We start from the raw sequence: 26914 nt of genomic DNA on the forward strand, positions 1-26914 counted from the left end.
CTCAGTCCAGAAACTACCCATAGCGCCTATACCCCCATAGCCAAAATGTACATGAACTCTAGGATAAGAAGCCTATAACCCATTACGGGAAACAGAAAGCTCATATGACATGGAAATTATGAATCGCATTTACTCATATATCACATTGACTGATTTGTACAGTATTGCAGTTGCGTTCACATGTTCTGTAATAGATAGAGGTAGTTTTGTTTTCTAAGGGCCAATTCAAGAGAGCTTCTACAGAAACACCACCAGGTGAGCAGAAATGGCGTTGTTACCACAGTAACGTTAGATTTATAGTATGAAGTCCTCTCGCGAGATTCCATAACAGTGAGGGGAGGGTGGTTGGTATGATCTCATCCCTACAGCAACTGCATAGTGCAGCGAAGCAGACCCCTAACTTTGTGTCAAACTTCTACATCTCTGACGAAGGCAACAAGATCATTGTGATTTTAACCTGAACGGAAACAATTGTTTTGAAGCAATATACATAACGGCGTTTCTGCATTTTTACACTGAAGGGTCTTGAGAAACAAAAAGGGAAAAACGCTTAGGATTGTGTTAATGCCATCCAATGGTTGACGGTAAGAGGAGAAAAGGTGAGTCGGAAACCTGTGTTTTAACGTTGGGGAATGTGTATGATGTTTTGGGGTACATGGTTGGAAGCAACATCAGGAAAGTCTCCTCAACCAATTAGAATTTTAAACAGCTAAATCTGACCGATTTGTATGTGTTCTATAGTAGCCTAAGTAGCCTACATTAGAATGCGCAATCAGGGTATTTTCTTCCCCCAAATTAGGAGGGAACCAGAAAGGTTGCTTTGTGGGTTCAGAACGCGCACTATGCGCGTGACTGGAGTGGAAAATGTCAATTTTGATCATGTCATGATCAATGTAATCCGTCATTGTATCACGTTTGTCAAAGACAATGTGCAATGTTTCGAGTCCAACTTGGGTTTGGTGATTTCCAGGTGGCATCGAGCAAACGGGCTTAACGTAATAGCGCTGTAATAGGTGTGTAATGCTGCAGCTTTCTCTGTAGTCCCCTCCTTAGCAAGCTATAAGCAATAGCCTACATCCTTTTCTACCATTAATATAGTTCGTTCTGGCCTCTACAAGTGGTGGGTTAATGTTGATGTTCCTTTGACAGTGACAGACCACCACTATCAATCCAAATAGTTGAACAAACTATTGAGCATTACACATTTGAGCTGCACATTTTATTTAGTATAGTAGGCTACGTTGTGAAGCAAGATCCATCAAGCTGCTATTAGCAAGGCAACAACCATTGATGTGGATTGGACTGTCACATGGGATAACACTATTATCTACTCAACCACTAGGTACAAAAACTGTACAGTATTGCTCAACACTGTGCGCTTAGGACATATTTACTTGGCCTTTAGGCTGTCTGTCTGTCTCTGTCAGAGAGAAGCCTCCAAGCCTGAGGGTTTGTCTCATTCACATTATATATACAAAAGTATGTGGACACACCTTCAAATTAGTGGATTCAGCTATTTCAGCCACATCCGATGCTGACAGGTGTATAAAATCTCTATAGACAAACATTGGCTATAGAATGGCCTTACTGAAGAGCTCAGGGACTTTCAATGTGGCACCGTCATAGGATGCCACCTTTCCAACAAGTCAGTTCGTCAAATTTCTGCCCTGTAAGTGCTGTTATTGGGAAGCGGAAACGTCTAGGAGCAACAACGGCACAGCTACGAAGTGGTAGGCCACACAAGCTCACAGAACAGGACCACCGAGTGCTGAAGCGTGTAGCGCGTAAAAATCGTCTGTCCTCGGTTGCAACACTACCGAGTTCCAAACAGCCTCTGAAAGTAACGTCAGCACAATAACTGTTCATCGGGAGCTTCATGAAATCGTTTTCCATGGCCGAGCAACCACACACAAGCCTAAGATCACCATGCACAATGCCAAGCGTCAGCTGGAGTGGTGTAAAGCACGCCGCCATTGGACTCTGGAGTAGTGGAAACGCGTTCTCTGGAGTGATTAATCACTCTTTACCATCTGGCAGTCCGACGGACGAATCTGGGTTTGGTGGATGCCAGGAGAACGCTACCTTCCCCAATGCATAGTGCCAACTGTAAAGTTTGGTGGATGAGGAATAATGGTCTGGGGCTTTTTTTCATGGTTCGGGCTAGGCCCATTAGTTCCAGTGAAGGGAAATCTTAACGCTACAGCATACAATTACATTCTAGACGATTCTGTGCTTCCAACTTTGTGGCAACAGTTTGGGGAAGGCCCTTTCCTGTTTTAGCATGACAATGCCCCTGTGCACAAAGCGAGGTCCATACAGAAATGGTTTGTCGAGATCGGTGTGGAAGAACTTGACGGCCTGCACAGAGCCCTGACCTCAACCCCATCAAACACCTTTGGGATGAATTGGAACGCCGACTATGAGCCAGGCCTAATCACCCAACATCAGTGCCCGACCTCACTAATGCTGTTGTAGCTGAATGGAAGCAAGTCCCTGCAGAAATGTTCCAACATCTAGTGGAAAGCATTCCCAGAAGAGTGGAGGCTGTTATAGCAGCAAAGGGGGGACCGACTCCATATAAATGACCATGATTTTGGAATGAGATGTTCAGCAGGTGTCCACATACTTTTGGTCATGAAGTGTATTCTTGTGTGCAACCTCTGATCCCAGACATTTTCCATACGCACCAAAAAAGTATTTATCTCAAATTGTGCACACATTTGTTTACATCCCTGTTAGTGAGCATTTCTCCTTTGCCAAGATAATCAATCCACCTGACAGGTGTGGCATATCGAGAAGCTGATTAAACAGCATGATCATTACACAGGTGCACTTGTGCTGGGGACAATAAAAGGCCACTCTAAAATGTGTAGTTTTGCCACAGAACACAATGCCACAGATGTCTCAAGTTTTGACGGACCTTGCAATTGGCATGCTGACTGCAGGAATGTCCACCAGAGGTGTTGCCAGAGAATTGAGTGTTAATTTCTCTACCATAAGTCGCCTCCATGTCGTTTTCGAGAATTTGGCAGTATGTCCAACCGGCCTCACAACCACAGACCACATTTAACCACACCAGCCCAGGACCTCCACATCCGGCTTCTTCACCTGCGAGATCGTCTGAGACTGTGGGTTTGCACAACCGAAGAATTTCTGCACAAACGGTCTCAGGGAAGTTCATCTGCGTGCTCGTCTTCCTCACCAGGGTCTTGACCTGACTGCAGTTTGGCATCGTAACCGACTTCAGTGGGCAAATACTCACGTTCGATGGCCACTGGCACGCTGGAGAAGTGTGCTCTTCACGGAAGAATCCCGGTTTCAACTGTACCGGCAGCTGGCAGACAGCATGTATGGCGTTGTGTGGGTGAGCGGTTTGGTGATGTCAACTTTGTGAATAGAGTGCCCCTATGGTGGCGGTGATGTTATGGTATGGGCAGGTATAATCTATGGACAACGAACACAATTTAATTTAATTGATGGCATTTTGAATGCACAGAGATAACGTGATGAGATCCTGAGGCCCATTGTCGTGCCATTCATCCGCCGCCATCACCTCATGTTTCAGCATGATAATGCATAGCCCGATGTCGCAAGGATCTGTACACATTTCCTGGAGCTGAAAATGTCCCAGTTTTTCCATGATCTGCATACTCACCAGACATATCACCCATTGAGCATGTTTGGGATGCTCTGGATCGACGTGTACGACAGCGTGTTCCAGTTCAAGTTATTTCTTGTTTGTTTCACAAGAAAAAATATTTTGCATCTTCAAAGTGGTAGGCATGCTGTGTAAATCAAATGATACAACCCCCCCAAAAATCCATTTTAATTCCAGGTTGTAAGGCAACAAAATAGGAAAAATGCCAAAGAGGGTGAAGACTTTCGCAAGCCACTGTATCTGTGACCAACAAATGCATATTTGTATTCCCAGTCATGTGAAATCCATATACAGTTGAAGTCGGAAGTTTACATACACCTTAGCCAAATACATTTAAACTCAGGTTTTCACAATTCCTGACATTTAATCCTAGTAAAAATTCCCTGTCTTAGGTCAGTTAGGATCACCACTTTATTTTAAGAATAATAGAGAGAATGATTTATTTCAGCTTTGATTTATTTCATCACATTCCCAGTGGGTTAGAAGTGTACATACACTCAATTAGTATTTGTTAGCATTGCCTTTAAATTGTTTAACTTGGGTCAAACGTTTCAGGTAGCCTTCCACAAGCTTCCCACAATAAGTTGGGTGAATTTTGGGCCATTCCTCCTGACAGAGCTTGTTAAACTGAGTCAGGTTTGTAGGCTTCCTTGCTTGCACACGCTTTTTCAGTTCTGCCCCCAAATTTTCTATAGGATTGAGGTCAGGGCTTTTTGATGGTCACTCCAATATCTTTACTTTTGTCCTTAAGCCATTTTTCCACAACTTTGGAAGTATGCTTGGGGTCATTGTCCATTTGGAAGACCCATTTGCGACCAAGCTTTAACTTCCTGACTGATGTCTTGAGATGTTGCTTCAATATATCCACATAATTTTCCTTCCTCATGATGCCATCTATTTTTGTGAAATGCACCAGTCCCTCCTGCAGCAAAGCACCCCCACAGCATGATGCTGCCACCCCCGTGCTTCACGGTTGGGATGGTGTTCTTCGGCTTGCAAGCACCCCCCTTTTTCCTCCAAACGTAATGATGGTCATTATGGCCAAAGAGTTCTATTTTTGTGTCATCAGACCAGAGTACATTTCTCCAAAAAGTACGATCTTTGTCCCCATGTGCAGTTGCAAACCGTAGTCTGGCTTTTTTATGGCGGTTTTGGAGCAGTAGCTTCTTCCTTGCTGAGCGGCCTTTCAGGTTATGTCGATGTAGGACTAGTTTTACTGTGGATATTGATACTTTGGTACCTGTTTCCTCCAGCATCTTCACAAGGTCCTTTGCTGTTGTTCTGGGATTGATTTGCACTTTCCGCACCAAAGTACGTTTGTCTCTAGAAGACAGAACGCGTCTCCTTCCTGAGCGGTATGATGGCTGCATGGTCCCATGGTATTTATACTTATGTACTATTGTTTGTACAGATGAACATGGTACCTTCAGGCGTTTGGAAATTGCTCCCAAGGATGAACCAGACTTGTGGAGGTCTACAATTTTTTTTCTGAGGTCTTGGCTGATTTCTTTTGATATTCCCATGATGTCAAGCAAAGAGGCACTGAGTTTGAAGGTAGGCCTTGAAATACATCCACAGGTACACCTCCAATTGACTCAAATGATGTCAATTAGCCTATCAGAAGCTTCTAAAGCCATGACATCATTTTCTGGAATTTCCCAAGCTGTTTAAAGTCACAGTCAACTTAGTGTATGTAAACTTCTGACCCACTGGAATTGTGATACAGTGAATTATAAGTGAAATAATCTGTCTGTAAACAATTGTTGGAAAAATTACTTGTGTCATGCACAAAGTAGATGTCCTCCAACCGACTTGCCAAAACTATAGTTTGTTAACAAGAAATTTGTGGAGTGGTTGAAAAAATAGTTTTAATGACTCCAACCTAAGTGTATGTAAACTTCAGACTTCAACTGTATTAGGGCCTAATTTATTTATTTAAATTGACTGATTTCCTGAACTGTAACTCAGTAAAATCGTATAAATTGTTGCGTGTTGCGTTTGTATTTGCCTCACTGACCAAGTAATAGCCTATTGAATTGCATAAAGCTATTGGTTGAAACTTTATAAGGCAGACAATGTTTTGGGTATTGAATGGTGGCAAATCTGGATGCACTTGGACACAAGATTTGAATTAGGCCTCTATGGCCAGCGGTTTCTGACAGTTCCAGTAGCTGTCACAAGGAGTAGATAGATTTAGCACTCACTCACTATTAGCTTTTTTTGTTATATATCTTTGCGTTTGTACTTGATGTCCTATGCAGATAAGCACTTCAACATCACAGTGTTGAATGTTTTGTCCCCCTAGTATTCCTTCTGTATTGGTGTATGCTGATCTGTGGCATTGTTCTGTGGTTATGGTGGGATGGGTCAGAAAGGGGAAGGAAAGAATATTGAGTTGCATAGTTGGCAAAATATTAGCCTTCATAAACTTCATAGTCATAACAATTGAAGACCTCTGTTTTGCTGTTTAATAAATATTTTCTTTACACCATTACTCTTATATTTAATCTGATATTATTTAGCTGAAGGCAAATCATCATGCAAACTGGACCAGTGCTCCTTATGATGGAGTCTAAACTTTAAAGCAATCCAGTGCTGACACTGCTATGGGGAAAATCATCTTTCTATTTTAATCTTCATTGATGGGCAAACCAGTCTCTGCTTAAGAATTTGTTCTTAACTGACTTGCCTAGTTAAATAAAGGTAAAATACAAATAAAAAAAAATCACAAAAATATCCTTCATGGTTAACATAAGACAATAGTATAGGCTATATGCAGCTCACTTCTCATCACCGGAGTAGGATGACTGTAGGTCATTACTGAACTCTAAGACTCTAAGAACAGGTAAATCGTGAGGAGCATGACATCCAGCCGCAGTAAACGGCAGTAGCCTACAGCAGGGTCAGGGAGGTGGACTCCAGGGCAGGCTCTTCCCTGGTGACATCTGGCACTGAATGCTCAATGGTAGTACGATTTTGAGCATTGTTCAGGTTTATAAAGTGCCTCTCTGGAATGTGTTTGCTGCAATTGTTAGTAGCCATCGTGAAATACTAACATGAATATATGTATTTATAAAAAAAGAAGAAAATAGAAAAACAACAAATAATTAAGAGCAACAATAAAATAACAGTAACGAGGCTATATACACGGGGTACCGGTACAGAGCCAATGTGCGGGGCACAGATTACAGGGTGGAATATGATTCCAGACCAATTAAATACCCTGGCCTGCCTGCCTATTTATTCAAGGTGCTCAAATGTTTACATTCAACAATAATTAGGATAATCAGTTTGAATTCTCATTAGAAAGACACTGTCTAGTCCACTGTGAGTTTGAGACTTAAATCGTCTCTCAAGGCCATCTTCTTTTAATTTCTATTCTGACTCATCACTGTGAAATATAAGAAGTGGATTGACCTTTTGGCCAACCGTCCGTAACCACAAAAGATAACGACTATAAATGTATTACCATTATGGAAAAATGAGTAGGCTCCTGTTCAAATGATTAAGCAATGTTTGTCAGACCCAAATGCAGAAGAGTAAATGATTGGCTTGGTAATCTGTCCTCCAGTGCCCTACGATGTCACCATTGAGTTGAATGGGGGTGATAAAGCTGACTGGGATGAGGATGACGGTGGTAGTGTCTCCTATTAAACTGTTGGAATGCACCGGCTTTGTCTGCTTGGGCCTGCCGGGGGTATGCCAACCGATGGAAATGGCGAGAGAGCTAAGTACTCACAATGGCGATGACGTAATCTCTTTCAGCTCGCTGTCACAGAGTACATGCAGATGAACAAAGAAAACTGCCCCCTCGACCACGTTTGGGGAACGTCAACCTCACAAAAATGCTAACGGCGACTGTTCACTTTTGTGGTTTTACCATTATTTATGTGGAGATCACATTTTTTGCCTTGTGACTCCCCCCTACTTATTCTCCTGATGAGGCAGAATGTAATGTAGTGGTGCAGGTGCAACATAGTTGATGTGCTGATTTGGGACAAGATGTCTATTCTAATCTAGCCCTCCCACGGCTGACAAATAGTCCTATTCCCCACAGTGTCAGTCCACTTCTTGTTCTGCCCTGATAGTCTGTTAGTCTGTTGCTAATGCTGATGAACTCAAGTAACCTCACACTAAAGCCTTGTTCACACTGCATGCCTTAATGCTCATATCAGTTTTGTTTTTCAAATCCGTTTTGGAATACTGACTGTCCAATCAGCAAGTTACAAGTGACCAAATGGTATTTGTGTGTTCAGACAGCAGTCATTTGCTGACATGGCTACGCTAGTTGACATAGTGACGACGGTGTGTGCATGGTGGTGTAGGCTGATGGTGGTGATGCTCCTGCTTCCTGTCACTCAGAAGTTATGTAGCAAGCTAGGGTCACAACCAATGTTCCCTCTAATTTTTTCAGCACTGAGCAAATTTCAGGTCTGCTGAGCGCAAACTTGAACTTGTGAAAATTCTGTGCAACATTCAGCATGCGTTTACTGTGAACACTGAGGCTGTACCCGCTTTAAGTTACAGTTTTAACAGTGGCCAAGTAGGCTACTGTGGCTATTTGATCATAATGTAGGCCTACCAGAGTGGCCTACCATCAAAAACAATGGAGAAAAATGCATCCCATAACATTTTAACATGGATATAGCTGTTCTATCATTCAGCCTACAGTAGCAGCCAATGTGTGATGTAAAAAAAAACATACAGGGCTTGACATTAACCTGTTTATCCACTTGTCCTTCAGACAAGGAGGTGACTGAAAATGTTGTATTTGATGCAAGAAACCACTTTACAAAATAAAATGCATTATTATTCACATTATATGCTATTCTCTGCCTATTGGCTACATAGCTTATTCAAGGGTGGCAGGTAGCTTAGTGGTTAAGAGCGTTGTGCCAGTAACCGAAAGGTTGCTTGTTCTAATCCCCGAGCCGAATAGGTGAAAAATCTGTCGATGTGCCCTAGAGCAAGGCACTTAACCCTAATTGCTCCTGTAAGTCACTCTGGATAAGAGCGTCTGCTAAATGACTAAAATGTAAAATGTCTCAAACACTTCCCCTTTAAGACATAACATAGCTCTTTACCTGACTCACTTTTCAAAGATGGCTAGAAATGCACACATTTTGTTCTCTTGTTGGAAGCAACCACTCCCCCATTGTTGAATAGAAAGTAGCTATAACTGGGCTAATAACTCACTAACTAGCAAAGAATATTAACAAATGTGCACACATGGCTACATGCAGCTCTCACTTTGATCTCAAAACAAGCGCATCTACTCCTGACCACTCATACAGTAGCCTAAACACAGTCCAGTTCAAAGTGAATGGCACAGATCCATATATGGCAATGGCTATTTGCATATAGGCCTACTGCAGCTCTGATTGGTTATGACGCACTGGTCTGTGTAGAGTACGGGCTGAGTCCTGCCTGTCAATGCAATAAAATCCTACTCCAATGCGCTCTGCCTACAAGAACATCGTCGCATGGCCAGGAATCAGATTTGTATCTGACTTCGTCGGTAGTTTGAAATGTGGTTTGAAATATCTGATTCCATCTGGCTTTTGACGATTTGAATCGGATATGCCAAAAAATTGGATTTGGGTCACTTCAAACTGTTAATGTGAACAAGGCTTAAGAGACCGAGTGATGCCCTGACTGACTTAGCCTAACCCTAACCCAAAGCCACAATCCCACCAGACCAGACAGGCTGTAATTCCCATCTCTCTCTGCCTCTCAGGTCCAACAAGTGCTGGAAATAGTGTGTGGTGGGCAGGGATTGGGGAACAAACAACCACACAGAGAAAAACGAACTGTTTGGAAAGAAAAGGTTTCCGTAATGAAATGTTGGTCCCTGAAGATGTATTGTGTTGCTTCAGACTATCTTGCCTGACATAGTGATGATCTGCCTGGTTGTGTCTGAACATGCAAGTCAGTCTCTACACGGTATCACACTGTAAGGCCTACTCCCCCCTTACTCTCCCTCACATACTGTAGCTGACAGGGTTCTCTCTGCTACTATTCATAGTCTATAAACAGAGAACAAGGCCTATGCCCCATGCTGTGTCTGCCATGCAATAGTGACATATTATTTGCCCATACGGGTCAAACAACAAAGCTGTACTGTTGTTCTGTGGAAAGAAATCTGAGCAGATTGGAATGTGATGTGGGTTGGTCATTCCTGAATCAGGATATCAATCTGCAGACAGGTCTTGAAGAAAAAGAAGCAGCAGGAGTGCTTCAGGTATTCCAAAAACAACCACAGGTGCTCTTGGGGGGGGGGGGGGGTAGTTTCCAAGATGGCGTAGTAGTGCAGTTCTGTTTTTGTCGTATATCTGTAAATAGCCTGTAAATACCCTATTTTTCTGTATTTTTCGTACATATTTCCCTATCAGACTTTTCATCCTTCTACAAAATATACTTTCCTGCAACCCGCCTCACTCAATGTGGAACGGATTCTATTATTGACTTACCTTTATCTAGAATCTAGAATCTCCAGTTGAAACTAGCTAGCCAGCTAACTAGCTACTTGCTATTAGCCACAGCTAGCGGTATTTCACCCAGAACATTGGATTTTTTTTCTGCGGGATTAATTTTAATCACTGGACATTAATCACCGGATATTCGGCCAGTCTGCACAGCGCGTTATCGACCCAGAACATATCAGTTTTTCCGCCGGAATCACTGAATCACTGGACCTTTAACTCCGGATTCATCGCTACCAGCTAGCTACAACAAAACGGACGCTGTGGTCTGGCTAATCATCCTGAGCTAGGCCCATCTCCCGGCTATCTACCTCTCTGTCAACCGGACGGGACCACCTAGTGTTGACACGGAGCCCCGCCGATCCTACACGACTGGTCTGCCGACGAAATCGTCTGATGTGGTTACGACGTTAACCACGAAGATTCCATCTGCTAGCCCCGGCCCGCTAGCACACGCTAGCCGTGGCCTCTTACTCACTAGTGCTTTACCACCGGACCTTATGATAACTCAGCTATACAGCTGATGTCTGCTGGACTGTTCCTTTTTACGGTACTACATCCTGTTTATGTTTAGCCTCAGCCCAAACATGGTTAGTTTATTGTTGTTTCGGTTATTTCTAATTGTACTATTTCACTGTAGACCCCCCAGCCTAGCTAAACCTGCCTTAGTTAGCTCCTTTGTCCCTCCCCCTATACACGCGGAGACCGACTCAATTGATGCCTCCAGCGATGCTATCTCTTTCATTGTTACCCAACGCTTAGGTTTACCTCCACTTTACTCATATCCTTCCATATCCTTGTCTGTACATAATGCCCTGAATCTTTTCTATAACACCCGGAAATCTGCCCCCTTTATTCTCTGTACCCAACGCACTAGAAGACCAGTTCTTAAAGCCTTTAGCCGTATCCTTATTCTAGTCCTCCTCTGTTCCTCTGGTGATGTAGAGGCTAACCCAGGCCCTGCAGCCCTCAGTATCACTCCTACTCCCCAGGCGCTATCATTTGCTGACTTCTGTAATCGCAAAAGTCTTGGTTTCTTGCACATAAATATCAGAAGTCTACTTCCTAAGTTTGAGTTATTCACTGCGTTAGCACACTCTGCCAACCCTGATGTTCTAGCAGTGTCTGAATCCTGGCTCAGGAAGGCCACCAAAAATTCTGAAATGTCCATCCCCAACTATAACATTTTCCGTCTAGATAGAACTGCCAAAGGGGGTGGAGTTGCAATCTACTGTAGAGATAGCCTGCAGAGCTCTATCATACTATCCAGGTCTGTGCCCAAACAGTTTGAGCTTCTACTTCTAAAAATCCACCTTTCCAGAAATAAGTCTCTCACTGTTGCCGCTTGCTACAGACCCCCCTCAGCCCCCAGCTGTGCCCTGGACACCATATGTGAATTGATTGCCCCCCATTTATCCTCAGAGTTTGTACTGCTTGGTGACCTAAATTGGGATATGCTTAATACCCCAGCCATCCTACAATCCAAGCTAGATGCCCTCAACCTCACGCAAATTATCAACGAACCTACCAGGTACAACCCTAAATCCGTAAACATGGGTACCCTCATAGATATCATCCTGACTAACATACCCTCTAAATACACCTCAGCTGTCTTCAACCAGGATCTCAGCGATCACTGCCTTATTGCCTGCGTCCGTAACGGGTCCGCGGTCAAACGACCACCCCTCATCACTGTCAAACGCTCCCTAAAACACTTTAGCGAGCAGGCCTTCCTAATTGACCTGGCACAGGTATCCTGGATGGATATAGATCTCATTCCGTCAGTAGAGGATGCCTGGTTGTTCCTTAAAAGTAATTTCCTCTCAATCTTAAATAAACATGCCCCATTCAAAAAATACAGAACTAAGAACCGATATAGCCCCTGGTTCTCCTCAGACTTGACTGCCCTTGACCAGCACAAAAACATCCTGTGGCGTACAGCATTAGCATCAAATAGCCCCCACGATATGCAACTTTTCAGGGAAGTTAGGAACCAATATACACAAGCAGTCAGGAAAGCAAAGGCTAACTTTTTCAAACAGAAATTTGCATCCTGTAGCACTAACTCCAAAAAGTTTTGGGACACTGTAAAGTCCATGGAGAATAAGAGCACTTCCTCCCAGCTGCCCACTGCACTGAGGCTAGGAAACACTATCACCACCGATAAATCTACAATAATCGAGAATTTCAACAAGCATTTTGCTACAGCTGGCCATGCTTTCCATCTGGCTACCACTACCCCGGCCACCAACTCTGCACCCTCTGCTGCAACTTGCCCATGCCCCCCCCCCTGCTTCTCCTTCACACAAATTCAGACAGCTGATGTTTTGAAAGCGCTGCAAAATCTGGACCCCTACAAATCAGCTGGGCTAGACAATCTGGACCCTTTCTTTCTAAAACTAGCCGCCGAAATTGTCGCAACCCCTATTACTAGTCTGTTCAACCTCTCTTTCATAACGTCTGAGATCCCCAGAGATTGGAAAGCTGCCGCGGTCATCCCCCTCTTCAAAGGGGGTGACACTCTAGATCCAAACTGCTACAGACCTATATCCATCCTGCCCTGCCTTTCGAAAGTTTTTGAAAGCCAAGTTAACAAACAGATCACCGACCATTTCGAATACCACCGTACCTTCTCCGCTATGCAATCCGGTTTCCGAGCTGGTCATGGGTGCACTTCAGCCACGCTCAAGGTCCTAAACGATATTATAACCGCGATTGATAATAGACAGTACTGTGCAGCCGTCTTCATCGACCTGGCCAAGGCTTTCGACTCTGTCAACCACCGCATTCTTATTGGCAGAATAAATAGCCTTGGTTTCTCAAATGACTGCCTCGCCTGGTTCACCAACTACTTCTCAGATAGAGTTCAGTGTGTCAAATCGGAGGGCCTGTTGTCTGGACCTATGGCAGTCTCTATGGGGGTGCCACAGGGTTCAATTCTTGGGCCGACACTTTTCTCTGTGTATATCAATGATGTCGCTCTTGCTGCTGGTGACTCTCAGATCCACCTCTACGCAGACGACACCATATTGTATACATCTGGCCCTTCATTGGACACTGTGTTAACAAACCTCCAAACGAGCTTCAATGCCATACAACAATCCTTCAGTAGCCTCCAACTGCTCTTAAACACTAGTAAAACTAAATGCATGCTTTTCAATCGAACGCTGCTGGCACCCGCCCACCCGACTAGAATCACCACTCTCGACGGGTCTGACCTAGAGTATGTGGACAACTACAAATACCTAGGTGTCTGGTTAGACTGTAAACTCAACTTCCAGACTCACATAAAGAATCTCCAATCCAAAGTTAAATCTAGAATCGGCTTCCTATTTCGCAACAAAGCCTCCTTCACTCATGCTGCCAAACATGCCCTCGTAAAACTGACTATCCTACCGATCCTTGACTTCGGCGATGTCATTTACAAAATAGCCTCCAACACTCTACTCAGCAAATTGGATGTAGTCTATCACAGTGCCATCCGTTTTGTCTCCAAAGCCCCATACACTACCCACCACTGTGACCTGTACGCTCTTGTTGGCTGGTCCTCACTACATGTTCGTCGTCAAACCCACTGGCTCCAGGCCATCTATAAATCACTGTTAGGCAAATCCCCGCCTTATCTTAGCTCATTGGTCACCATAGCAGCACCCACCCGTAGTCTGCGCTCCAGCAGGTATATCTCACTGGTCATTCCCAAAGCCAACACCTCCTTTGGCCGCCATTCCTTCCAGTTCTCTGCTGCCAATGACTGGAACGAATTGCAAAAATCTCTGAAGCTGGAGACTCTTATCTCCCTCAATAACTTTAAGCATCAGTTGTCAGAGCACCTTACCGATCACTGCACCTGTACACAGCCCATCTGAAATTAGCCCACCCAACTACCTCATCCCTATATTGTTATTTATTTTGCTCTTTTGCACCCCAGTATCTCTATTTGCACATAATCTCTTGCACATCTAGCATTCCAGTGTTAATACTATTGTAATTATTTTGCACTATAGCCTATTTATTGCCTTACCTCCATAACTTGCTACATTTGCACACACTGTATATATATTTTCTGTTGTATTTTTGACTTTATGTTTTTTACCCCATATGTAACTCTGTGTTGTTTTTATTGCACTGCTTTGCTTTATCTTGGCCAGGTCGCAGTTGTAAATGAGAACCTGTTCTCAACTGGCTTACCTGGTTAAATAAAGGTGAAAAAAATAAAACAAATAAAAAATAGAAAATAGTACTAGAAAAGCAAAAGGGAAAATGTATAACCACAAATAGGTGCTAAGTGGCATAAAACATCTCAAGTCCAGGCACTCATGTGGGTTTGCAAGTAAAAAAGCCTTTAAAATATACAGAATGGACTTGGATTTTTTATGCCACTTAGCACCTGTTTGTGGTTATAATTTTTCGTTTAGCTTTTCTGCAGACAGGTCTGTTCAGATAGTCCTTCACTTTAACAGCTCAACTGTTTTTGTCACTTTCAGGAGCAGCGTGGCGTGCAGTGGAATTCCAAGCACCATAGCACCGCGTGAGTTCTCCTCAGAACTTAATATGTTGAAACCCCCAACACACTATCTAAAGACGCAGATTGTTAACAACATTTCTGAAAGAGTTGCAGGTTCCCCCTCCTCCCCTTTGTTTCCTGCATCCCAACTAGCAGAAATCCCACTTCATATTGCTCCAAGATTTCACATCCTCTCTGTAGTCGAAGCACATAATAAGTTTCCATCCTGTGAGTTGAGTTCCTGCTCCGCTCCGCTCAGGGCATGGTTGGGGGTGAGGAATGAGTGCTTGGCTCCAGTTCCTTCCTTGTCCTGTGTGAGGATGTCAGGGGCTCTTCTCTGAAACACACAAAGAGAGAGTGGGGGAAGGAATTCAATGCAATGGAATAGTCAATTTACTGTGTTCTCACCTGATATCGCTATGATTCCCTGACAAGGGGGGACAATTCTGTCATTTTAAAGGGTAGGTAGCATAAATGTAACCACATGCAACATAAGTATTTGCATTAGTATACGCATCAAAAGTCCCAATGCAAAGTTACCTTACTTTTCTATTTTTCAAGTTATTACCTAAAACCGATCAGAATTCCGATGAATGCCGAAGTCTTGCCGGAAATAATTTTTGCGGGTGTGACGTTATATGGAGGACCCAGCAAGGCAGCCTATTCCCTATTATGTAAACTCCAACAGAAATAACTTCCAAATGTATAACTTCAAATTAAACCAAATCGTTTGCACTCATGACTGCTGGTTTCAATTTAATTTTCAGCCAACTTACAAGCAAATACTTTATTTATTTATTGGTACAAATCAGCTTGCAAGGTTGCCAGCCAACTAGCCTGCTAACGTTAGCCCTACCAGCCTGCTAACATTACGTTAGCACTGCATGAGTCAGTCAGTTGCAATCAACACCTAGTTTACAGCTACATTAAAGTAAACCAAAGTTTTGGAAATGCATAACGCCATCTAACCAGTTATCAATAATGTTACCGGTATATGCAGTTATGTTTGCCAGCCAGCTAAAGTTAGTTATTTTACATTTTACATTGACATTTTAGTCATTTAGGAGACGCTCTTATCCAGAGCGACTTACAGTTCGTGAGTGCATACTTAGCCTAGCCAGCTAAGTAGCCTAGCTAGCCAACCACCACGGTCGACATAGCTAAGTAGTAAGCCAGAGAACAACACAAACTAGTCTAGCACAGGCAGGAACCCACAGGCACAACAACAAAAAAAGCCAGCCGATATAAAGTAGAGCGAGCGTAGATTTACCGATTGACGGCTGAGTTAGCTACCAAAGTAAAGCCAAGGAGAGAGACTTTTCAGAGGGAGTGGCCGTTTCACTGGCCAAGGGAGAGTCCGCTAATCCAGTAGCGATATAGTGAGGTAAATCCAAAGTAGATCGATTCCAGAGGCAATAATCCAGAGGCGGCATTGGGCACAGGAGATGAGGGGAAGAGTCCTACAATAAGACGTCGGTCAGTGGAAGCCTCCAGTCAGATGGAAATGATCACAACAGCACAGTCAATCAGCTACTACTAATCCAAGGTTGAAAAACTCTGGTAGCCTACTTCACAGAGATTATGCGCCCCCCACGTGTGGGGAATCTGATTGGTTGTTTACATCACACCTCCTCGTGATTGGTGGATTGTAGCTCACCACTGCCAACACTACAGTAGGTCTGCATGGCTAGTGGCTAATGCAGAGTAGATTCTCCATATGAAGTTAAGAAATGGTGCATTGTGGGTCGTTTAGAAGATATCTGGAAATAAGTTCATAAATATGTAAAATCCCCAAAACATAACTATGTTTGTAGTTATAGGTAACCAGATCATGACTACAACTAAGTTAGTAAGTCTTTGACCACGCTGTGTTGTTACTTTGGTGAGTAAAAACTAGGGCTGTCCCCAATTAGTTGACTGGTCGATTGCTTGGTCGATAATTTTTTTAGTCAGGCAGTAGCATATATATTTATTTATTTATTTGTATGGCACACGAGACACCTGTCTTTTTCGCGCACTTCTCAGTGAACTAATCCATTGCGGAGGCCGAGACTAATCCATTGCGGAGGCCGCGGGGATGGCACAGTTCTAGAAGAAGGCAAGTGTGGCTGCACAATGCACGTCTCTCTTTTAGAATGCGCTCTCTCCTGCCAATTTGTGCACATTAATTGTTTCATGACTTCATTGTGTGAATTGTTTGCGTTTGATTGTTAGTATTCAGACCCCATAATGACAAAGCAAAAACAGGTTGTTGGAGTGGAGTTTTGGTTTATTTCATTCCATTTACGAGTTTTGTCAATTTAGTCTGTCTTTTGTTTGGAGCGCTCCTGTCAATGTTGAGTAAGGACGTGCACCTGATTACGCATAGAAGTAGGCCAAAACCTACCTGGCCTGCGCGCAAATGTAGGCATATAAATCAAATCAAATTGTATTTGTCACATGCGCCGAATACAACAGGTGTAGACCTTACAGTGAAATGCTTACTTACAAGCCCTTAACCAACAATGCAATTATAAGAAATAACCCCCCCCCCCCCCAAAAAAAAAATGAATACACCAAAAACGTTAAATAAAAAATTATAAGAAATAAAAGTAACAAGAATGTGTTATTAACTGATTTGCCTAGTTAAATAAAGGTAAAAAAAAAAAAAGAGCAGCAGTAAAATCACAATAGCGAGGCTATATACAGGGGGTACCGGTACCGAGTCAATGTGCGGGGGCACTGGTTAGTCGAGGTAATTGAGGTAATAGGTACATGTAGGTAGAGTTATTAAAGTGACTATGCATAAATAATAAACAGAGAGTAGCAGCAGCGTAAAAGGGGGGCTGTTTAGAAGCCTCTTGGACCTAGACTTGGTGCTCCGGTACCGCTTGCCATGCGGTAGCAGAGAGAACAGTCTATGATTAGGGTGGCTGGAGTCTTTGATAATTTTTAGGGCCTTCCTCTGACACCGCCTGGTATAGAGGTCCTGGTTGCATGAAGCTTGGCCCCAGTGATGTACTGGGCCGTACGCACTACCCTCTGTAGTGCCTTGTGGTCGGAGGCCGAGCAGTTGCCATACCAGGCAGTGATGCAACCAGTCAGGATGCTCTTGATGGTGCAGCTGTAGAACCTTTTGTGGATCTGAGGATCCATGCCAAATCTTTTCAGTATCCTTAAGGGGAATATGTTTTGTCGTGCCCGCTTCACGACTGTCTTGGTGTGCTTGGACCATGTTCGTTTGTTGGTGATGTGGACACCAAGGAACTTGAAGCTCTCAACCTGCTCCACTACAGCCCCGTCGATGAGAATGGTGGCATGCTCTGTCCTCTTCTTTTTCCTGTAGTCCACAATCATCTCCTTTGTCTTGATCACGTTGAGGGAGAGGTTGTTGTCCTGGCACCACACGGCCAGGTCTCTGACCTCCTCCCTATAGGCTGTCTCGTCGTTGTCGGTGATCAGACCTACCGGCAAACTTAATGATGGTGTTGGAGTCGTGCCTGGCCATGCAGTCATGAGTGAACAGGGAGTACAGGAGGGGACTGAGCATGCACCCCTGAGGGGCCCCCGTGTTAAGGATCAGCGTGGCGGATGTGTTGTTACCTACCCTTACCACCTGGGGGCGGCCCGTCAGGAAGTCCAGGATCCAGTTGCAGAGGGAGGTGTTCAGTCCCAGGGTCCTTAGCTTAGTGGTGAGCTTTGAGGGCACTATGGTGTTGAACGCTGAGCTGTAGTCAATGAATAGCATTCTCACATACAGTGAGGGAAAAAAGTATTTGATCCCCTGCTGATTTTGTACGTTTGCCCACTGACAAAGACATGATCAGAGTATAATTTTAATTGTAGGTTTATTTGAACAGTGAGAGACAGAATAACAACAAATAAATCCAGAAAAACGCATGTCAAAAATGTTATTAATTGATTTGCATTTTAATGAGGGAAATAAGTATTTGACCCCCTCTCAATCAGAAAGATTTCTGATCCCAGGTGTCTTTTATACAGGTAACGAGCTGAGATTAGGAGCACACTCTTAAAGGGAGTGCTCCTAATCTCAGCTTGTTACCTGTATAAAAGACACCTGTCCACAGAAGCAATAAATCAATCAGATTCCAAACTCTCCACCATGGCCAAGACCAAAGCGCTCTCCAAGGATGTCAGGGACAAGATTGTAGACCTACACAAGGCTGGAATGGGCTACAAGACCATCGCCAAGCAGCTTGGTGAGAAAGTGACAACAGTTGGTGCGATTATTCGCAAATGGAAGAAACACAAAAGAACTGTCAATCTCCCTCGGCCTGGGGCTCCATGCAAGATCTCACCTCGTGGAGTTGCAATGATCATGAGAACGGTGAGGAATCAGCCCAGAACTACACGGGAGGATCTTGTCAATGATCTCAAGGCAGCTGGGACCATAGTCACCAAGAAAACAATTGGTAACACACTACGCCGTGAAGGACTGAAATCCTGCAGCGCCCGCAAGGTCCCCCTGCTCAAGAAAGCACATATACAGGGCCATCTGAAGTTTGCCAATGAACATCTGAATGATTCAGAGGAGAACTGGGTGAAAGTGTTGTGGTCAGATGAGACCAAAATCGAGCTCTTTGCCATCAACTCAACTCGCGTGTTTGGAGGAGGAGGAATGCTGCCTATGACCCCAAGAACACCATCCCCACCGTCAAACATGGAGGTGGAAACATTTGGGGGGGGTTTTCTGCTAAGGGGACAGGACAACTTCACCGCATCAAAGGGACGACGGACGGGGCTATGTACCATCAAATCTTGGGTGAGAACCTCCTTCCCTCAGCCAGGGCATTGAAAATGGGTCGTGGATGGGTATTCCAGCATGACAATGACCCAAAACACACGGCCAAGGCAACAAAGGAGTGGCTCAAGAAGAAGCACATTAAGGTCCTGGAGTGGCCTAGCCAGTCTCCAGACCTTAATCCCATAGGAAATCTGTGGAGGGAGCTGAAGGTTCAAGTTGCCAAACGTCAGCCTCGAAACCTTAATGACTTGAAGAAGATCTGCTAAGAGGAGTGGGACAAAATCCCTCCTGAGATGTGTGCAAACCTGGTGGCCAACTACAAGAAACGTCTGACCTCTGTGATTGCCAACAAGGGTTTTGCCACCAAGTACTAAGTCATGTTTTGCAGAGGGGTCAAATACTTATTTCCCTCATTAAAATGCAAATAAATTTATAACATTTTGACATGCATTTTGGGGGATTTTGTTGTTGTTATTTGTCTCTCACTGTTCAAATAAACCTACCATTATAATGATAGACTGCTCATGTCTTTGTCAGTGAGCAAACTTACAAAATCAGCAGGGGATCAAATACTTTTTCCCTCACTGTAGGTGTTCCTTTTGTCCAGGTGTGAAAGGGCAGTGTGGAGCACAATAGAGATCGCATCATCTGTGGATCTGTTGGGGCGGTATGCAAATTGGAGTGCGTCTAGGGTTTCTGGGATAATGGTGTTGATGTGAGCCATGCCCAGCCTTTCAAAGCACTTCATGGCTACAGATGTGAGTGCTACGGGTTGGTAGTCATTTACGCAGGTTACCTTAGTGTTCTTGGGCACAGGGACTAACATGCTGGTAGATATGAGGTAAAACGGATTTAAGTTTCCCTGAATTAAAGTCCCCGGCCACTAGGAGTGCCACATCTGGATGAGCGTTATCCTGTTTTCTTATGGCCGTATACAGTTCATTGAGAGTGGTCTTAGTGGCAGCATCGGTTTGTGGTGGTAAATAGACAGCTACGAAGAATATAGATGAAAACTCTCTTGGTAGATAGTGTGGTCTACAGCTTATCATGAGATACTCTACCTCAGGCAAGCAAAACCTTGAGACTTCCTTAGATATCATGCACCAGCTGTTGTTTACAAATATACATAGACCGCCACCCCTTGTCTTACCAGAGGCTGCTGTTCTATCCTGCCGATACAGTGTATAACCCTCCAGCTGTATGTTATTCATGTCGTCGTTCAGCCACGACTCGGTGAAACATAAGATGTGCCCACTTGGGGATCTGATAGTATTTCTGATTGGCTTAACGTACCACCACTAATGAGCTGTGGAGCTTCTCAAAGTAATGTTTTCTTCACCTCAAACAGCAAGCAAACAAAGTCTGTTTTTACATCCATTGAGAATGACAATAGTTCCTAAATGCATTTGAAAAATCTTTCCAGTTCTCTCCCTTTTGATAACCACTCAGCGTGAAAGGGGAAAATGTCATGCTCTGATCCAGAGGAATCATCATAAAATAGCCTGACCTGATTACTTCTTATCCCTTGTGCAAATAGCCTACAGCTGTGTCTGTCCCATGCTCACTGGAGCAGGAAACTGAGGGCCCAGAATATTTTATGCAATGTTGCAAATTTGCAAGCATAAGCTTCTGGCAAGACCCAAGTTGATAGTTGATACAGTGTTTCAAGTTCGTTGCAGTCAGGCCATGGTAGCCAATGGGATTCATAGGATATTTATTTTTATCAGGATATTTTCTACCTGCAGGCTGCAAGGTTTTTATTTGTTGGCTTTATAGGCTATTTTTACATAGTTGACAATATAAGTAATTTTTTTAGGTTTGTGTCATTTTCATTTAGATTTTGATAGAATTTTGATTAACCACATGACAATGATTTTGAGATATGAAGACGTTATTATATATTAAATGAAACTGTTCCACGATGTGTGCATATGAAAACCATAACTGGCACGCAGATTGGTAGAAATTGTAAGATAAATTGGCATTGCACATGAGAAAGTTTGCCGACTCCAGAATCTGTGAAAGCCAGTAGGACCGGGAGGAGGATGGTCGGGAAAAGGTTTTTTCTTCTGGTTATCTTGATCTCTGGCTTCCTCTTGAGTCATTTGTGTCTTATTTCATCAAACAGTGCGCTTATTAAAGCATCAGACAAGCTCAATGCATATATAGTTGATTGTTATTAAAACACATAGGGAATGTCTATATATGGAAAAATACACGTTTAAAAATTTGGTCGAAAGAACAGACGACTTTCGGTCTACTAAGATTTTTTGGGGTCGGGGACAGCCCTAACAAAAACTCATACTTCCTACCCTTCAAGGATCACCCCTCTCTTTCTGTGTTACTGTTTCACTTTTGTGGTTGACAGTGACACAACCTCATAGATTAGGAGTAGTAGAAATTGGTAACACATGAGTGCCCTGCCTTTCTGACTAGATAAACTGTCCCTCTCACTACCTATGAGTTTGACTGCTGCAGAGAGACCCACTTTCCATCTGTCCCTAGGTGGAGAGAGCAGATCGGGCCGACCAATAACAAACATGACTGCTGCTTTTACAGGCTTTCCTCCCAGACTGTTTCCTGTGTATTTAATTGATGTATTCCTGGATACCTTGGCTACAGCTTTGCTGCCGGAATGAGATACATACATCAACTCCCCAAATCCAAAGCTGCTGGATGGAGGCCTATTTGGAAGCTCATCCTCTCAGCAATAAATAGCAATACACTTTTGACAGATTTGGTCTGTTTTTATGATGTTGCTCTTGAAGCCAAGGACGAGGAGCTAGACAACTAGACTGACTCTATGGAAATGCCAGTTGAAACGACGGCACTGTGTCTCATATCTTAGGGGTGGATCATGATATTCTCCCTTAGTTAAGGTAACAAGTGCTGAGTTGAAGGGCGGTCATCTGTTACAATACATTAACTAAGGAGGGGCTGCATGGCAAAGAGTCGTGCAGTCTGCTGTGCAAGGTATCACATAAAAGCCTGCCTGCCATTATTGCTCAATTAGAGGCAGGGAGGATCCTTTGTGACGTGGGCCTTTTGCGGCTGGTGGACTAGTGTTTATGTGGCGTGGCTCCCTGCCTTGAATGCTAATTAGCAGGAGTCACAAGGGATCAAGTACTGTTGGAATCAAAACACCTGCACCTGTACACCCTGGTCTCTCATCCTTCTGCTCCACTTGGTTCCCCGTAAACAACACGTATAACCTTATGATCACAACATTAGCCTTAACTTTGATATGTTGTTAGTTAACCACTGCAGACGTCACTGTGTCTGTAGTGAACCAGGTTGACGCTCTCTCCACAGCTCTGATGCAATATGTGTGTGTGTGTGTGTGTGTGTGTGTGACGCTCCTGTTATTGTACAAATGCAAATGAAGGATCACACAGAGCTCAAACCTCAGCATGTTTTTTCCTTCAATACTTCTGGGGATTCTGAGCCTTGATTAGAGCGAGGTGGGGGTATGAGTGGGGCGTGTTAATTGCATTCTGGTTTTTCCTGAGTCCCTTGAACCAAGACTAAAATGGAAAAATTGGAACAACTGTTAGATGTTGTCAGCCCAATAAAGTGTATGCTAATCTGTAGGCCTTTTGGTGTTTTTGACTGTGAATGAGTTCTTTGTATTTCTGCGTTTCTTTTTGATGGGAATAGGAAAGCACTCCACCCTAGGCCCTGTGTAGATCAGTTCTGGCTTGTATGGAAATGGCTTTTGATCAGCACCATTCCAGAGTTGTCTACAGTGTGGGTTACAGTGTGGTGTGTGTGGTCAGCAGCAGTGCACCATGCAGGTTTGTCATTTGTGATTTAGCATGGCTACCGTTATGCAATGCTGCCTGAATGAATGCTGCACAAATGACTCTGGATGAATTTATTAACTGAGGCTTTATTGTACATAATAGGAGCAAAAGTGAATCAAGCCCAAATCAATGACTGGAAATAGTTCACATGCAAAGGAAACATAATGGAATTTGAATATGGTATATAGCCCTAATAGAATACAGTGTGATACGTTGATCCTACATACACTATATATACAACAGTATGTGGACACCCCTTCAAATTAGTGGATTTGGCTATTTCAGCCACACCCGTTGCTGACAGATGTATAAAATCGAGCTCACAGCCATGCAATCTCCATAGACAAACATTGGCAGTAGAATGGCCTTACTGAAGAGCTCAGTGACTTTCAACATGGCACCGTCATAGGATGCCACCTTTCCAACAAGTCTGTTCGTCAAATTTCTGCCCTGCTAGAGCTGCCCCGGTCAACTGTAAGTGCTGTTATTGTGAAGTGGAAATGTCTAGGAGCAACAACGGCTCAGCCAAGAAGTGGTAGGCCACACAAGCTCACAGAATGGGACCGGCGAGTGCTGAGGCGCGTAGTGCGTAAAAATCGTCTGTCCTCGGTTGCAACACTCACTACCGAGTTCCAAACTGCCTCTGGAAGCAACGTCAGCACAATAACTGTTTGTCGGGAGCTTCATGAAATGGGTATCCATGACCTAGTAGCCGCACACAAGCCTAAAATGACCATGCGCAATGCCAAGCGTCTGCTGGAGTGGTGTAACGCTCGCCGCCATTGGACTCTGTAGCAGTGGAAACGCGTTCTCTGGAGTGATGAATCATGCTTCACCATCTGGCAGTCCGACGGACTAATCTGGGTTTGGCGGATGCCAGGAGAACGCTACCTGCCCTAATGCATAGTGCCAACTGTAAAGTTTGGTGGAGGAGGAATAATGGTCTGGGGCTGTTTTTCATGGTTCGGACTAGGCCCCTTAGTTCCAGTGAAGGGAAATCTTAACGCTACAGCATACAATGACATTCTAGATGATTCTGTGCTTCCAACTTTGTGGCAACAGTTTGGGGAAGGCCCTTTCCTGTTTCAGCATGACAATGCCCCGGGGCACAAAGCAAGGTCCATGCAGAAATGGTTTGTCAAGATCGGTGTGGAAGAATTTGACTGGCCTGCACAGAGCCCTGAGCTCAACCCCATCTAACACCTTTGGGATGAATTGGAACGCCGACTGCGAGCCAGGCCTAATCGCCCAACATCAGTGCCCGACCTCACTAATGCTCTTGTGGCTGAATGGAAGCAAGTCCCCGCAGCAATGTTCCAACATCTAGTGGAAAGCCTTCCCAGAAGAGTGGAGGCTGTTGTAGCAACAAAGGGGGGACCAACTCCATATTAATGCCCATGATTTTGGAATGAGATGTTCGACGAGCTTTTGTCATGAATGTATTTTACTTCACATTGCAAAATTTTCCTTCTGTGTGAATCTGCAATAACGTGCCCAAATTATGTTAGATATAGCTCATTGAGCAACAGTACCTGTGCTGTATTTGTCTCTGTCCCCCTCTCTCTGACTGAGCCAGCTCTCTGGGCGCTGTAGGATTATATGCTGTCAGCTGGGCTCCTCAGTGGGGTGATCCAGTGTTTCTCCTTCCCTTCATCATAGCCTGGGACTCTAACAGCAACAGCTTTCCCCTGTAGTCAGCACCTGCAGGCAGCTAGGAAATTATTACATGGCCCTGCAGAACATTAGAGTTATAGTAGCCCTTGCTCTTCTATGGGATTTTAATGAATGAGACCCCTTACTGTTAATCCACAGTCATTCGAGGGGTTAATTAAAAGTACTCATCTTTTCCAGAGCACATCTTCTTGTGTGGTAGAGAAGTAATTAGTGTATGGGAGCAGCAGAGCAGCTATTTGGCTGGTGTGAGGGGATATTAATGAGGCTTTCACCTTGAGATCCATGTTAGCAGGGAAAGGAAAGGGTGTGTCTCACTGTGCTGCTGCATCAGGCTTTCTAAATGACATGTATCTTAATAATCCTCATACACATGCTATTACTCTGTTATTATTCCAGAAAACCACAGAGTTTGTGATATGGCTGGCACAATAACCGTATAATCGTGTAACCGACGATTATGGATGAAGACCTTAATGAAAATAAAATAACTGTTGTAACCGCAAAAAAATATTTCATTATTATTTGTATTTTATGTAGGGCTGCCCCCGACCCCAAAAAATATTGGTCGACCAAGAGTCGTCTGTTCTTTCGACCAAGTGATTGGTTGAAATTTTAAAGCGTGTATTTTTCCATATATAGAAACATCCTATGTGTTTTAATCAAACAAACTACAGTATATGCACTGAGCTTGTCTGATGCTTTAAGCACACTTTTTGTTGAAATAATTAAGTGACTAGAGGGAGTCCGACTGCAATTGATTTGATTGTGCCGGGCCAGGCTCAGACTTGCTGCACTGTGTTAAAAAAATGACAGCGAGTGACTGTGTGACTAGCACCCGTTGTCTTCCTCTCCTCCCTGCTGAAGCGACCACCACAGAACATCAACAGTGTTTATCGCGCTGTCCGTGTTGCTGAAGCTGCAACATAATTAGAGCCATTTACATTCCCTAGTCCCTCAACCCTTGCTCTCTTTACGTGACACATGTATGCATCGCATGCACGTGACCAATAGGGCCTGACCTATAGCATATCATAATCACATCAATAAATTGGTTATAACAAATTCCGAACACCGTGACAGCAAAATGGATGCAGAGGACATGACAAATAAACTCTAAATGGGTGTATATTTACTGGTTTCTCAGGAGTAAACGGGAAGTCAGTACAATTTGACTAGTTGTGGAAAATATAGGACATCAAGAAAAAGAAGGTAAGTAGCAAGCGCTGCATGCATATTATGTGTGCCAAACAGGTGCTGTCAGATTACAATATAATTCTTCTGATCGTTTGGAACAATGTAAACAACACTAAATCAATTATAACCGTACTAGAGAGTCGGTTGTAAAGTTTTTTTTTGTTAAGCCATTATTACAGCAAAGACTAAAAACAGTCGCATTCATTTGTGAATGCAATTTCCAAAATGAAACGGTTATTTTATTGTTTATGCTAATTATTCAAGGCTCGCTTTGTTATTTTATTTTAAAACAAAAATGCTTGATTGCACTTCAAATCATGAATGACTCATATGCAATGTTCCCTAAAAATACATTCGCCATTGAGCACATTTCTGGTCTGCTGAGCGCACACTTGAACTTTGTGAAAATTCGGTGTAACTTCTGGCACGCGTTTACTGTGAACACTGAGGCTGTACCTGCTTGAAGTTACAGTTATAACAGTGGCCAAGTAGGCTACTGTGGCTATTTGATCATAATGTAGGCATATCAAAGTGGCCTACCATAAAAAACGATGGAGAAAATGTATCCCATAACATTTTAACATGGAAATAAATAGCTGTTCTAACACTGTCAACCCGTTTACGCATACAGTTTGACGCATACGTTCGATAAATCCAACCTATGCACCACACAGAACGCACTGCAACTGCCTCTGCAACGCAATGCTGCGTTTGCCATTCAGCCTACAGTAGCAGCCAATGTGTGGTGTTCAATGTAGGCCTACATTCCATGAGACATTTGAAAGAAACATGTAGGGATTGACATTAACCTGTTTATCCTTCAGACAAGGAGGTGTCTGAAAATGTTGTTGTTTG

At 43.7% G+C, this 26914-nt stretch overlaps 1 protein-coding gene across 2 annotated transcripts in view; it reads left to right on the forward strand.

Moving 5' to 3' along the window:
- The first annotated feature begins 392 nt into the window (after nt 1-392).
- Nucleotides 393-26914, forward strand: part of LOC311102884 (signal-induced proliferation-associated 1-like protein 1) — an 88429-nt gene continuing 61907 nt past the window's right edge. For both annotated transcript variants that reach the window (XM_084144342.1, XM_084144343.1), the window contains exon 1: nt 393-599. The gene's annotated coding sequence lies outside the window, so the exon portion shown is untranslated. The remainder of the gene's footprint in view (nt 600-26914) is intronic.

Source organism: Coregonus lavaretus (genome assembly GCF_964263955.1).
Source record: "Coregonus lavaretus genome assembly, chromosome: 27".
Classification (NCBI taxonomy): domain Eukaryota; kingdom Metazoa; phylum Chordata; class Actinopteri; order Salmoniformes; family Salmonidae; genus Coregonus; species Coregonus lavaretus.